The sequence below is a fragment of the Rhinolophus hipposideros genome (genome assembly GCF_964194185.1).
Source record: "Rhinolophus hipposideros genome assembly, chromosome: 11".
NCBI classification, from domain to species: domain Eukaryota; kingdom Metazoa; phylum Chordata; class Mammalia; order Chiroptera; family Rhinolophidae; genus Rhinolophus; species Rhinolophus hipposideros.
In genome coordinates, this window is record NC_138057.1 from 2,708,396 (window position 1) to 2,722,664 (window position 14,269).

Below are 14,269 nucleotides of genomic sequence, written 5' to 3' on the forward strand. Positions count from 1 at the left end.
TGGTAGTTGGCTGCCAGCTGTTAGTGGTTAATTAGCTTCCTCTCTCTCTCTCTCTCTCACCGTGTAACTTAATTTAGGACATCTCAGAATTTCTCTGTTGTCATCAGCATTCCGGGTAATTCCTGGAGTCACCCAGGAACCGTTCCGTAAATTCCTTTTCTGTGTAAATCAGCCACAGTTGACGTTATTGCCCGCAGCTAAGAGGTCTGACTGACCCAGCTAACCCTCGTGCTGTCCAGCCACCTGCATTCACACCAGTGAGGGAAGGCTGGTGTTGTGTACTGGTGTTATTAGACTCAGAACTCTGTTCTCCTTCTTAGGGCATGTTATGTGCCTCGTGTGCCTGGCCTGATTTTCCCCTTAAGTGTTGTGTATTTTTATTTTTATTTTTTTTTAAATTTATTAGTTTCAGGTGTATAAGACAAGGTAATACTTAGACGTTCATCATTTATATCCCTCACACTGTGAACCTCCCCCCCCAAAAGTATTGGTTTTGACGTATAAGTCTGTGAGATGTATTCATGTGTTTATCAAGTATTTTGAGTACTTGTTATGTACCAGGCACTTCTAGTTGCTGGAATAAGAGAGCCGTAAACAGAAGAGACCAAACCCCTGTCTTCATGAAGCTTCCACTTGAGGAGGTGGACTGATGAAGAAATAAAATAGGTATTTAAGTTAGAGGGTGATAAATATGGTGATGAGAGAATTAAGCAAGGGATGAGAGAAGAAATGCTCAACTGAAAAGCCATTAGAATGGGAGTAAGGGGTGATCTTGGAGGATATAACGAGATGTCCTGTGGTCCCATGACAAGTGAGGTGAGTGCTGGCGTCTCGGTTCCATGTCTGTGGGATAATACAGAGGCCCAGGAAGGAGCAAGGCTTGCCCAGAGCACTCACAGCTCCCAGACCATTTGACTCTGGAGAGAAGCTGATTGGTCCAGGATAGTGACAGCAGATACAGAGAAGCAATATTTTAACAGAGCGGCCTAAATTCACTTCAGCTATTATGGCTGTAATGAGAGTAAATGCATATACAGTTGTAGAAGGTACTGTTTCCCCCAAAATAAAACCGAGTCTTATATTAATTTTTGCTCCTAAAAACACATTAGGGCTTATGTTCAGGGGATGTCATCCTGAAAAATCATGCTAGGGCTTATTTTCTGGTTAGGTCTTATTTTCGGTGAAAACGGTAGTTTAAAAAGTTCATTAGGATATGAGAGTTAACATTTTAAATCCTTAGTGTAAAAATTTAAGCACATGGTCTATTAACTCTGGACCATATGCTCATTACACTAATGTCTATTTTAGTTGTGGTACAGCACACAAAGAATATGTATATGTAGCATCAAACTGTAGAATAACGGGACCTCCAGGGAGCTGCTGTGGTTTTTTTCTTACTGAACTTACAAAAGCATTTCATACTGATGCTCATACGTTAGTACAGTGTATGTTCAGAAGTCTGGGAATTGTAGAAAATGAGAAGCATAGTGAAGACTTTGTATTTCATTATGAAAGGACTAATATATTTTATTCTGTAGGAAAGTTATAAATGTATCATTTGTTGAAGTAATTGTCATAGGACAGATTCTGCTAAACGTCAAGTCTTTCCTTACCTATGCTTTTCGCTAAGTGCCTTATGATTGAATATTTATTTTTGTAAATGTGAAGATTAAAGAAAAGCTAAGCAGAAGCAATCTTAATATCTTGTTGATTGCATTCCAGAAAGGAAAAGAAATGGCAGAACATTAAGCCTGGAAGCCATTTGCTATAATTACCCTGTGTGAAATGTAACTGGTAGCTGTCAGGCTTTGATTGAAACTTACTGAAGGTTACACCAGCTGCACGCATTAATTGTCTCCTTGAGCAAATGCACATATCACGGCCCCCCTTGGAAGCGGGCTCTTTTGCATTTAATTTGTTGTATTTTATGATTGGGTTTGGATGAATGCTGCTGTAAGTTCAGATTTATTTTTTTGTATTATTTCCAGCAAACAAACAAGCAAAAGTCCTTTCAGTTAAATCCTGAGTACCTCTGAGTGAAATTTTGTAATGGTGAGTATTTGGAGGAGGGGAACTTTATATTATTTTAAAGAAGTGTTTGGAAACATGTTTTTCATAAAGATTTACCTATCTACCCTTTTGAACATCTTCATAAAATTTAGGTTTTAAACAGCATTGAGACAAACCTTTGTATCAAAGTGATGAATACCAGTTGGCAGATTTATTTGGATTGTGGACAGTGTATTTTCTTGGGTGAATAATTAATGACGTTTGATTTGACAGCTGCCACATACGTCACTGCGTAGGCCACACCTGAGTATCAGAAACTCCTTATTCATGTTGATCGCCGTCTGAATTGAACAAAATTCCAGAGAGAGCCCAAACAGAAGGTGTTTATTCTTTTATTGCCCTATAGGGAGCGTCTAGTTTGAGTCCTTTGGGATCCATAACTGTGTGAATATGGCTTAAGTTCATTGAATTACTCACACTGAGAAATATTAAAGTGTTGCTAGACTGTTGATGATCTACAGTAGACATTTGCTGCTTTTTGGCTGCCTAGTATTTATTCCCCTTCCTGAAAACACCCGTTTCCATGAGAACACTGGGCCTGTTCTCGCTAAGCAGGGAGCCAGAACTCCCCCTGCCATGCGCCTGCCGCCTGCCCTGCGCATGGAACCTGGAGCTCCCCCAGATGGGGGCTCTTCGACAGGGCTGTCCTGGGGCCTGATGGAGCTCCCACAGCATGACCCTGACCTCTGCATTGCTGTTTGGTCTTGCCTGGCGTCGCCTGTTAACTCTCAGCCTCCCTTGATTCCAGAAATCCCCCCTTTCCTTATGCTAATCAGAGCCAGTGTTAGTGGCTTATCACCTTCAGAAGAACTCGAGTTGGCTAAAGAATATCTTTTTCAAATCTAAAGAGAAATTTTCCTTTTAGTCAGAGTGCCGTGCTGTCTCCTGTGTTGGCAGCAGTTTCAGACTCCATCGCTGGAGACAGCCCTGTGGACCCCTCCAGGTGCGCACTTGGTTTCTCTTTGTTGTTAGCCTTTGAAGACGCGGTTGTACAGGTCTGGACAGCAGGCCATAAAGGGATGTGGCAGTATTTTTCTGTTTGCTGAATTGTATATAAAATTTTAGGAATGTTTCCCAGTGCTGAAGCCTTTAAAGCCAGTTACTAGATGGTTTGTATCGTAAAAGGACAGCTGAAATATTATAAAATGTTTCTTCAACTGAGTTTTTATATCATGTATTAAGTAAGGAAAATAAGTACTTCATTTTTCCTCTTGTGATTGTTAAAGTGACAGTTTTAGGGTTAGAAGTTTAAGATGACTAAACATGAAGCATTACGTTTTAAAATTCACTCACATAGAATAAAATATATTTTTATCATGAAAGGCATTTGTTTCCTATTAAAACCAAAATATTGCTGGAAGAATTATGTATTGAAAAGAAATTAAAAATATTTTTCAATCATGAATTATGAAATGGAAAATTTGAGCAGTTATATTTAGATCTGTCACTACATGGTTTTTATATTAATTAGATCACTCTGACTCATTGTATCTTTTTGCATTCCACCTTTTGGACAGTTAAGCATTTCCATAGCTGACCCATCTTTTATGAGGGAGTTCAGAACCATTTCTCAGACATTTTGAAAGGGTTAATTACCTGAATTGTATCACCTCGGGATAAACCTGGTGGAAGAGTACTCAGACCAGCATCTTGTTTCACATTCTTGTCTGTTAAATACATGCTTCTGTTCTGTTCTTTGTGTTTAGATGCGTTATGCACAGTGTCTTTGAATATGGTTCACTCATCACAATTGAGTATGTATGGATTTACCCCCAAAGACAAACTCAGCAGTGCATGTGCTAGAAAGGTTACCCCAACTTTCAAAAGAAGACTGAAATAGCTGCCACTGGTATATTAGTATAAAAAAATAGAAGCTTGGGGTTTAAAAAGTATGTGTATGAAGTGTGGTATTTTTTCAGTATAAGTGCTTTGCACATTTGTGGGATTTGCAAATGCCTTAAGTTTTGTACCCTTCCCGACACAGGAGTGACTTATGTTGGTTATGTTGGAATGAGTTTGCTCTGACCTACAGGATGTTCTCATCATAGAGATGTTAGAGGACAGGGAGGCCATGGGCTAGTGCTGAAGCCTCATTTAATCCCACGTTTAGATGACATACTTTTTGCTTTCGCATGGAAAAGAGGTGAGTGCCCTCTGTTACTCTGTTACTCACTCTTAATGGTAATGTTGCTGAGAGGAAGTTGGCTCCATGAATTTTTATCTCACCATCCGGAAGGCATCCTCAGTTACCTGGAGTTGATGTTGGAAGGCCAGGGCAGCAGGTAACTGAAGCTGGGAGTCAGTGGGGCAGGTGTGTGAGTCCTGGGGTTGGGGCTGAAGCTGGGAGGCAGTGGTGTTGAAACGTGAGTCCTGGGGTTGAGGTTCTGGGCAGGAGCACGGTATCTGGATAGAAGGACTGGAACCAGCCAAACCATATATTGTTCTTCTTCCAAGAAAAGGTGGTAGCAGCCATAAGGGAAGGAAAGTGTTCAGAGTAAGGAAAAGAGAATAGGAACGGGGAGACGATTTCCCTTCATCACCCCTCTATCCCGCTTGCCCAGCTTACCTTACACCCCAGAGAAGAGGCAAGCGAATGTCACCACTACGAGAGGCAGGTCTCTGGAGCCACGATAGACAGGGGGATGGGACCTGGCACTGGAAGGTGCTGGTCTTCGCAGTTGCAATCATCACAAGGGAGGGGGTTGTGCACCCTCAGCCGGAGCCACATGTGCGCCCCCACTTGTGGGGACAGCACAGAGCACTCGGGGAGATGAGGCCCAGAAGAATCGGAAAATGCCGGCAGCTGGAAACATACATCTGGGAACCTTGGATTATTCTGTTTGGTTATTAAAAACCGTGAAATAAGAACCAGATGCCACAGAAGGGAGCAGGTGAACGGCCAAAGGGAAAGATAGGCTGCATCGTCCGTGTGAAGGTTTGGGCTATGACTGGGTTCAAGTCATTTAATTGTGTGGCATGTTAGCAATTACGGCAGGGTACTTAGGTCTCTGAGCTCTCCTTTATTTGTAAAATGAGAAGAATGATGACATCTGTATTACAAAGCTGTTCTAAGGTTTATTATATCTGCTACCTGTTAGAAGCAGCTTTGTAAACTGTAAAGTATCATGTAAGTGCTAGTTATATAAGGAGTTTTACATTTGTAATCTGGGATACTCCTCTAGCCCCTGCATTGCTAAGTCTGGGTCTTAGTGATGTATCAGCCGGTGAAACTGACACACCCTTTGCTGCTCTTTGGATTGAGTCAAGAGACCTGGCTTTTGCTGCCGAAGGTCTGCTTTTGCCCCTAATTAGCTGTGTGCTTCTCAGACTCAACCACCAAGCAGACCTAAAGGGGACACATACACACAGGGAGCTCAAGCAGTCTGCCACATCCCTGCTCATGGTTTCTATAAAATCGCATTCTGTTTCACAGCTTTATGTAAAGTTTGCAGTCTGTCTATCCTATGCAATATTTATAACGAATTGCACATACCTTTTAAGTTACCTGTAACTAAGATATAAAAAGAGGGCAGGGATCCTTCCTGGTTTGTTAACTGGTAAGGGGCTCGATGGGGTTGGCCTGCCTGTGACTTCATGTGTCCCTAGACATAGGAGCACACACAGCCAACTCTTCAGCTCTTTTTGTTAGAGAGGATTGCCTCTGTGGGGCCTGTGTCACCTTTGGGGCAATTATTCTGTGAAATTCCTTGTAACAGATATTCCAAGGAACTGTTGACCTGATTACAAAATCAAATTATATGACCTTCTTACAAAGTAGTTTCTATATATTGTGTAATTCTTATCCATATAGACCAGTCACAGGGGACTTTGCTTAGCCGAGTTTATTATTGTAGAGGCTGCAAATTATCAAATTTTATTCGCTTAAAATATTCTTAAAATGTAGTCATCAGTACATGAGATTTCATTATGCTGTTCTCTATACTTTTATTTGTGAGTATAAACTTCCCACCAAAAGCTAAAGAATCTTTCAGATTTGTGGTTACGAAGGCAGAGCAGGCACTGAGCAGTTATTTGCCACATACCCACTTGAAGGCATCACTAAAATGAAAGCACAGACTGTAAAAGATATAATCATCAATCAACAAATAGCAAAGCAAAGCGAGAACGTGGAAGAGGAGACAAGTCGAGGCTTTAGCCTAGATGTAGGGCTCGGTGCCTCGGAAGGAGTGGGAGGCAGGCTTTCCCGGGGCATCATGGAGGGCTCAGAGTCAGCAGCTGTTGTTTTAAGTTTATAAATTTAGATAGAGGTTTCCAAAACCAGGTGCAGTTGCGGGGCTATTTATAAACTTGTCCTATGGATCAGTACCACCCCAGCCCGCACTCCCGATGCACAGTGCACACACATACTCACAGCAGAGGCACGAAGGTTACCTTGAGTTTGTGGCTGAATATTAAGATGTGCTTACATCGGATAAAGCAGTGCAAGGCCTGGCAAATTGTCCAAATTTGGTGAAAAATAAATTAAGCTCTAATGCCATACGGTAGCGATTGTACATAATTAACTTCTGTCCTGTGCATCTTAGAGCTGTGTACTGTCAGTGGGAAATTTAAAAATATTCAGATCATATTCTGCTAGCTTTATTCTCTTACAAAACTCTATTTGAGAAAGGCTGCTTTAGATCAACCACTAAAGGAAATTAAATATAGCTAGTAAGCCAGTAGTGAGGATAGAACGGAATGCTAAAAAGTGCTCAGTCACGAAGACAAAGAAAGAAGAACAAGTAGTAAAGATCAGATGAAAGAAATAGAAAACACATTATCAAGATGATAAATTTAAACCTAACATGTTGATATTAAATTAAATGTAAATTGTTCTGTACAGTGTGAATAAAAAGCAGAGATTGTTAGACTGGTTAAAAAAGTAAGATTCAATTACATGCCGTTTATAAGAGACACACTTCAATGATAAAGGTACAAATAAGTTAAAACTAAAAAGGATGGAAATGATATGCCATGCTGATAATAGATACGAAAGCTGGAATAGCTGTATTAATGCCAGAAAACTAGGTTTCAAACAAGAAATCTTACGATAAAGAGGGATATTTTATAATAACAGAAGAGTGAATTCACCAAGAAATAATAATGCCAAACATGCGTTTAACTATAACAACTTCAAAATACATGAACCAGAAATTCTCAGAACTAAAAGGAGAAATTAAAAAATGTATTTTTTTGCTAGTGATTATATAATTGATGGAGCAAATGGAAAGAATATCAATGAGGATATAGAAAATTTTCAACTACTTGACCTAGTTGATCTTTTCAGAGTACACCACCCAAAAATAGAATTCACATCGTTTTGAAGTTATACACGGAATATTCATCAAAACAGACAGAAAGACGGACAGTAAAATAAATCTCAATAGATTGAAATAATACAGATTATATTTTCTTCTCTTTTTTTTTATAACTTTAAAAAATGACACATTTATTCAGCGTCATGATCAGACTATTACATTTAGCAATCAACAGCATGGGTGCAAAGAAAAAACTACATTAAAACCCTTTGTTGGAATGCTTTACACTTTCCACAGAACAGAAACTAAAATAACCTGTTATACAATTAGTCATAAATACAGTCCTCGAGTTTTTTGCCCATACACATGAGTATTGTCTAAAACATGTCTTCTTTGTAGCAGCTAGGCCCTGCCACCACTGTGCTTGGCTGAGTTCACAAATCTGTTGTAACCTGTAGCTTCCCTGTCACTTCTCTGGCTCTCCTCTCCTGCTAAGCTTTGTTTCCTGGCAGTAATTAAAACCTTCTGCCACTGCCATAGCTACTGCTGCTGCTGGAACCACCATAGCCACCTTGGTTTCGTGGTTTGGCAAAGTATTGACCTCCACCACCATAAGGGCCAGAGCTTCTGCCTCCAAAGTTCCCTCCTTTCATGGGTCCAAAATTTGAAGATTGATTGTTGTAATTGCCAAAATCGTTGTAGCTTTCACCACCTCCAAAATTGCTTCCATCATTACGAAATCCATTCTAGCCATCCCCACTGCCACCATATCCTCCTCCACCACGACTGCCTCCAAAGCCACCTTGACCACTGAAGTTTCCTCCACGACCCTAGTTGTCATTCCCACCAAAGCCACCTCCTCGACCACCACCGAGTTTCCAGAACCACTTCGACCTCTTTGACTGGATGAAGCACTAGCCATCTCTTGCTTAGATAGGGCTTTCCTTACTTCACAGTTGTGGCCATTCACAGTATGGTATTTCTGAATGACAATCTTGTCTACAGAGTCATGGTCATCAAAGGTGACAAAAGCAAAGCCTCTCTTCTTGCCACTGCCTCGGTCAGTCATGATTTCAATCACTTCAATTTTCCCATACTGTTCAAAATAATCTCTTAGGTGGTGTTCTTCAGTGTCTTCTTTAATGCCACCGACAACAATCTTTTTCACAGTGAAGTGGGCACCAGGTCTTTGAGAATCTTCCCTTGAGACAGCCCTCTTTGGTCCCACAACTCTTCATCCACCTTGTGTGGCCTTGCATTCATGGCTGCACCCACCTCCTCAGTGGCATAGGTGACAAACCCGAAGCCTCTGGAGCGCTTGGTATTTGGGTCTCTCATCACCACACAGGCTGTGAGCGTTCCCCATGCTCAAAATGGCTCCTCAGGCTCTCATCGGTTGTTTCAAGGATCAAACCTCCGATGAAGAGCTTCCGCAGCTGTTCAGGCTCTTTGGGAGACTCTGACTTAGACATGACAACCGCGGGAGGGGTAACTTTAACGATGTTTACTCGGACGCGTCCACCGACAGAAAGGAGTGATCTAACGAACGTTATCTCCAGATTATATTTTTAATTCTGTTTATGCCAACAGAATTAAATCAGAATCAGTAACTTCTAAGTATACCCAGGAGTCAAAAGAAGAAATGAGGGGAGAAATTAGAAAATATTTTGAACCTAGTGAAAATAAAAACATGTTAAATTTTGTGGAATGTAGCTAAAGCAATGCTTTGAGAAAGTTTATAACTTTAAAAGCTTATATTAGACTAGAACAGAATCAGTGAGCTAAACCTCTACTTTGAAGAGCGGAAATTAGTGAAAAAGACTATGCACAAACAATAGAGAAAAATCAGTAAAACCAAAAGCTGATTCTCTGAAAAACACTGGTAACTAAATTGATAATCAATAAACAGTCAGACAAAAAAACCCCACAAATTGCTGATTTAAGAGATAGGTCACCACTACAAATCCTACAGAAATTAAGGGATAAGAAGAGAATATTATGGACAACTTTATGCCAGGTAATACACCAACTCGAAAGACATGTAATTACCAAACATACTAGAAGAAACAGAAAACCTTCATACCTTTATACTTATTTCAGAAATTGAATTTGTAATTAAAAAATTTTTTTTCCCCACGAAGAAAACTCCGGGCCCAGATGGCTTCGCTGGTGAAATCTATCAGCCATTTTAGGAAGACATATTACCAATCCTACCTATGTTCTTTCAGAAAATAGAGGAAGAGAGAACAGGTCCTCAGTCATTTTATACGCTGCCATTACTGTTCTGCCAAACTAAACAAAGGTATTAAAAGGAAAGAAATCTATAGAGTGGTATCCCTTGTGAAAATAGATGTAAAAATTCTTAACCAAATTTTAGCACATCATATTCAATAATATATAAGAAGGTACGTTGGGTGTGGGAGGTGGGAGGGAAACTGACCTGTGTGTCCCACAGGCCCCTGATGGATGTTCCATGCAGGATTGTTACTGTGAATGCTGGGAAGGAGGGACTGGTGTCCTTAGGGTGACTTCTGCTTCGCTGAGCCAGGAGTCTGTGGCTGTTTTTCTTCTTCTGTGTTTTGCTTCCTTGTGTCTGAAATGCCAAGAGGCTGGGGCCACATGGAGGCCCCACTCTTTCACATGGAGGTGAAAGAGTTGGGGAGAATAACTTTGACTCTTGGACAACTCTCATGTAACGCTGTATGCTTGGAGCGTGAGGACCTGCCTGCCTGTTCTGCTCTGCCATCTCCTTGTTCCTAGCTTTGTCCCTTACCTACTCTGATTAAATTGCATGACAGTATATTGAATTAAGTGACAGGGCTGGTTTAGGTACCATGGAGCCAGTCCTCAGTCAGCAGTCAAGAAACATTTATAAACACCTTTTTTAATTAGGAAAGATGATATATTGAAACTAAGCAGGATTTATCTCATTTATAAACCAAGCAGTATAATTCATATTAGCAGAATAAAAGAAAAATTGTGTGATCATCTCGATATTTGCAGAAAAAGCATTTGACAGAATTCAACATGCACTCGATTAAAAAAACAAAACATTTAGTAAATTAGAATAGCAGGGTACCTCCTCAGTCTGATCAAAGGCCTTTCTAAAACTACCTACAGCTAACATTATTCAATGATGAAAAACTGAACTCTTTTCCCCTAGTAATGGAAACAAGGTAAGAATATCCTCTCTCATCACTTCCATTCAGCATTGTACTGTAGGTTCTGGCCAGTGCAGGAAGACTAGAAGAAGTAAACAGCAGATTGGAGAGAAGAATTCACATGTTTAGTTCACTGGTGCCATGGTCATGTTCAGAAACAATCTTAAGGAGTTTACCAAAAACACTGTTAGAACTAGTAAGTGAATTGAGCAGTCTCTGAATACAAGGTCAATATATAAAAACCAGTTGTACTTCTATATACTAGCAATGAACAATTGCAAAATGCAGTTAAAAAATTACTTTCCTTTACAATAACATCTCAAAATATGAAATATTTAGGAATAAATTTAACAAAATATGTGCAAGATATGTACACTCAAAACTTAAATATGATGGAGAGAAATGAAAAAAGACTTAAATGGGGAAACAAAGACTGAAATGGTGTTCATGTATTAGAAGATGCAATATTGTGAAGATGTCAGTTCTCCCAAATTGATTTATAAATTCAATACAATCTCAGTTAAAATCCCAGCAGCACTTATTTTTTTAAAAAATGACAAGGTGATTCTAAAGATTCTATATGGAAATGCAAAGAAAAAGTTGGCTGAATTATACTGATTTCAAGACTTATTATAAAGGTAAAGAAATCAAGACAGCATAATATTGATGTGAGAACAGACATACAGAATAGAAGTTCCAGAAATAGACTTTCATATATATACAGTCAGGGAACTGGAAGTGGGGAGGGGCAACAGTGGAAGCCCCACTCGTTATCATGTTACAAGCAGCGTCAGAATTTCAGAATAATCTTGGTCATAGTTTTATAACAAATGTTATCTTAGGACAAATTTTATAAAGTGTTATTTTATGCCGCTAAATCAACCATAAGCTTAATTGCTGCAATCTGGGTAGATGTATGTTTGTTTTACAGTTTAAGCCTCACTAACTGATTTAATAGACTAGCCAAAAGCAATTTCAAATACTTCCATTTATTAAAAATGATCAATCTCTGTTGTTTCTAAAGTCATACGAAATAAATAAAATGTTTATATGACATTGTTTAAATTTAATTATACTTAATTTCTGTAAAATAGAAGATAAAATGCAAGCGCTGAGAACCTGTCCTTTATCTGTTTTTAAAATAGAGCTGCATAATTTATAGTGCCTCAATTCATGAGCAGTTAGCTTGTTTTTGAAAATTAAAGAAAATACATTTTCTAAGTTAATTCACATTATACTTTTGATTTTAAATAATAAAAGTCATTTCTAAATGATAGCTTTACTGTGTACCAAATTAGCATTTGGTAATTTAAAATGAAATCCATTTTATGATTCTGTGAAGTTGTAAGGGGGCATCATAAATAGCTTTTATATAAGAACATACATATACGTGCATAGGCACATTGAATCATTAAACATTGCTTGTCAGGGCAGTCATGGAAATGTCCTCTGCAACAGTTTTTCTCAGATCTATTTCAGACTTATGCATATGTTACTATATTTATCTTTATCTAATCAGCCCTTGCTGTGAGGTTTGGTTATTTTATTACAAACAGCTGTGCAAAGCTTTTTCTTTTAAAAACTACATTCTTTTGTAGTTCTGCCATCACTCACATATTACACATTTGGGCAGCCAATTAAAAGCAAGTAAACTGTAGAACTAGGTGAAATAAACGATGTCACAATATTTATTGATACCTTTGTGGAAAAGCTACTCTTTTCAGGACAATTTAAAATGAAGGTATGAATAACAAAAGATATGGTTAGTGATGTGGATTATCACTCTTAGGTTTTTTTGAATGTGAGACTTATGAGTTTAACTATGACTGACTGTGTTTACTATTTTGAGGGTTAAAAACATGCCAGCGTTTCATTAATTTGTTCTGATGCTGAGAAATGTATACATATTAATGTATACGTTTAGCGAATTTATAAGATTGTCAGAAGTCTAAAATTCCAACCTGTGACCTAAATGGGAATTTTGAAATACGTAAACTCTTAAACAAACCTAAACTTAAATCTCACTGTAACTTTTGTGTGGCGGTTTGAAAATTCTGTAAACGTCAGATTCTGTTGACCTTTGGGTCTGTGCTGCGTGGCAGGCCTGCTACTTCACCACCATGCCTACGAAGTAGTTTACTCAGCTTACAGATGTGGAAACTGAGTTTTAGAACTGCCTTTAGGGTTACACAGCTGATCAGGGATATTTGATCCGACTGGATGTGTTAGTAAGTTAAGAGAAGTGCTCTGATGTTAGAAGAGAGCTTCATAGTATAAATATATTGCATTGACGGCACGTAAAAGGTTACCAATATAAACTGTTCTTTACTTTTCATATTAACTGAAGAGATAGGTACTTGGATAATTTGCTGTTTTAGATTAGCCATTTCTTATGTTAGAATTTATTTTTGTTTCTATTGCCATGCTGAGTTCAGACTCCCATTACCTGCCACCTCAATCTGGCATTTTGTTCAAAAGTGATTTTAACAAGGGTGTGTCTCTGGGATTATGTCCTCTCCTCAGAGCAGTAACGTCCATTTGATGATTGCCAAATTAATTTTCCTCTAAAACTTTCAGTAGCTAACATTGCTGGCCAAAGAAAGCATAAAATCCTGGCACTGAAGACTTGAATTTGGCTTCCCGGTTTTGGCCTTTGCATTCCATATCCGCGGCCCTGTCTCAGGCCTTTGAGATCCCTCCTATTGGGAGGACCTGAGCTGAGCAGAGCTGAGCGGAGTGGGGAGCCTCTCCCTTCACTTCCTCCCCACACAGCCCCTGCCAGCTCCTCCAGGGACTTTCCTACTCTCCGCCATGGCACTTGGGTTTAGACGTCTTGCATACCTAGTGGTTTTCGTATCAAATCGCAGAATGTAAGAGATCAAGGCCAGCAGTAAATTTGTGCACACCGTTCAGAGATTACCTTCTTCACACTTCTGCAGTTTTTCTTACGTCTGGTTTCTGATACAGGTCCAGGAACTCAAGATAATCCACATTTATTTTGTTACATTCTTTCCACTAATTTATTTGTATATGGATCTTCAGGTATGCCAAAAAAAGACATTAGTTTTATTTGCATTTTAATTAGTCTGAAGTATAATTCTTGTCACTCTTGTTTACTTAAATTTCTCTTGCTGATTTCTTCCATGTTTATAGTTTGTTTTCTTGAATCATGCTATATTTAATACCATAAAATGCGATTTGCATATGCAGGAGAATTACTTGTCTAGCACTTACTTTAAGGAGTACTTAAAGTTTACCCACTGCATAATGATATATTTAGATAACGTGGTGGACTATTCGGAAAAGGGATTCTTGGTGTTGCTTCAGGAGGAGCAGAGTGGGGATAATTGCATCCTGAGCAGTGTGCAAAGCTCTGCCTGCAGCCCTCCGCGGCTCCAGCACCAGGATTTGGGCTCACAGACCCTGAAGGCCAGCTCCTCATTACATGTGATGGGAAGCTGGTCCAGCTGAAGCAGAGAGAGTCCTGTTCTGGGCGTGGAGGCTACTGTGGTGAGGCCGGCCGGGCCACCGCCGTTCTCTCGTTCGTACCTTACAAGTTTCTATTTTTTTGAGTCTTTACTCAGACCCCATAATTTATTTTCTGCTTTCACAGAGATTCCATGGAATGCGTTTATAAACTTAATGGAATACAAAGGAGGATATTATTTACAGGCTTAGTTTTTAGGACGTAAGTCATGCTTTATTGATGAGCATAACTATCTGAAGTCAGAATCTCTGATATATGCAGAGTTGTTCGCTCACTTCATATTATGCTGTGGA

At 39.3% G+C, this 14,269-nt stretch overlaps 1 protein-coding gene and 1 pseudogene across 6 annotated transcripts in view; one reads left to right on the forward strand and one right to left on the reverse strand.

Moving 5' to 3' along the window:
- Positions 1 to 14,269, forward strand: part of AUH (AU RNA binding methylglutaconyl-CoA hydratase) — a 154,177-nt gene that overhangs the window by 97,864 nt on the left and 42,044 nt on the right. The window lies entirely within an intron of this gene.
- Positions 7,704 to 8,800, reverse strand: LOC308504532 (heterogeneous nuclear ribonucleoprotein A1-like; annotated as a pseudogene). Its single transcript has one exon. The product of its transcript is annotated as a heterogeneous nuclear ribonucleoprotein A1-like (transcript).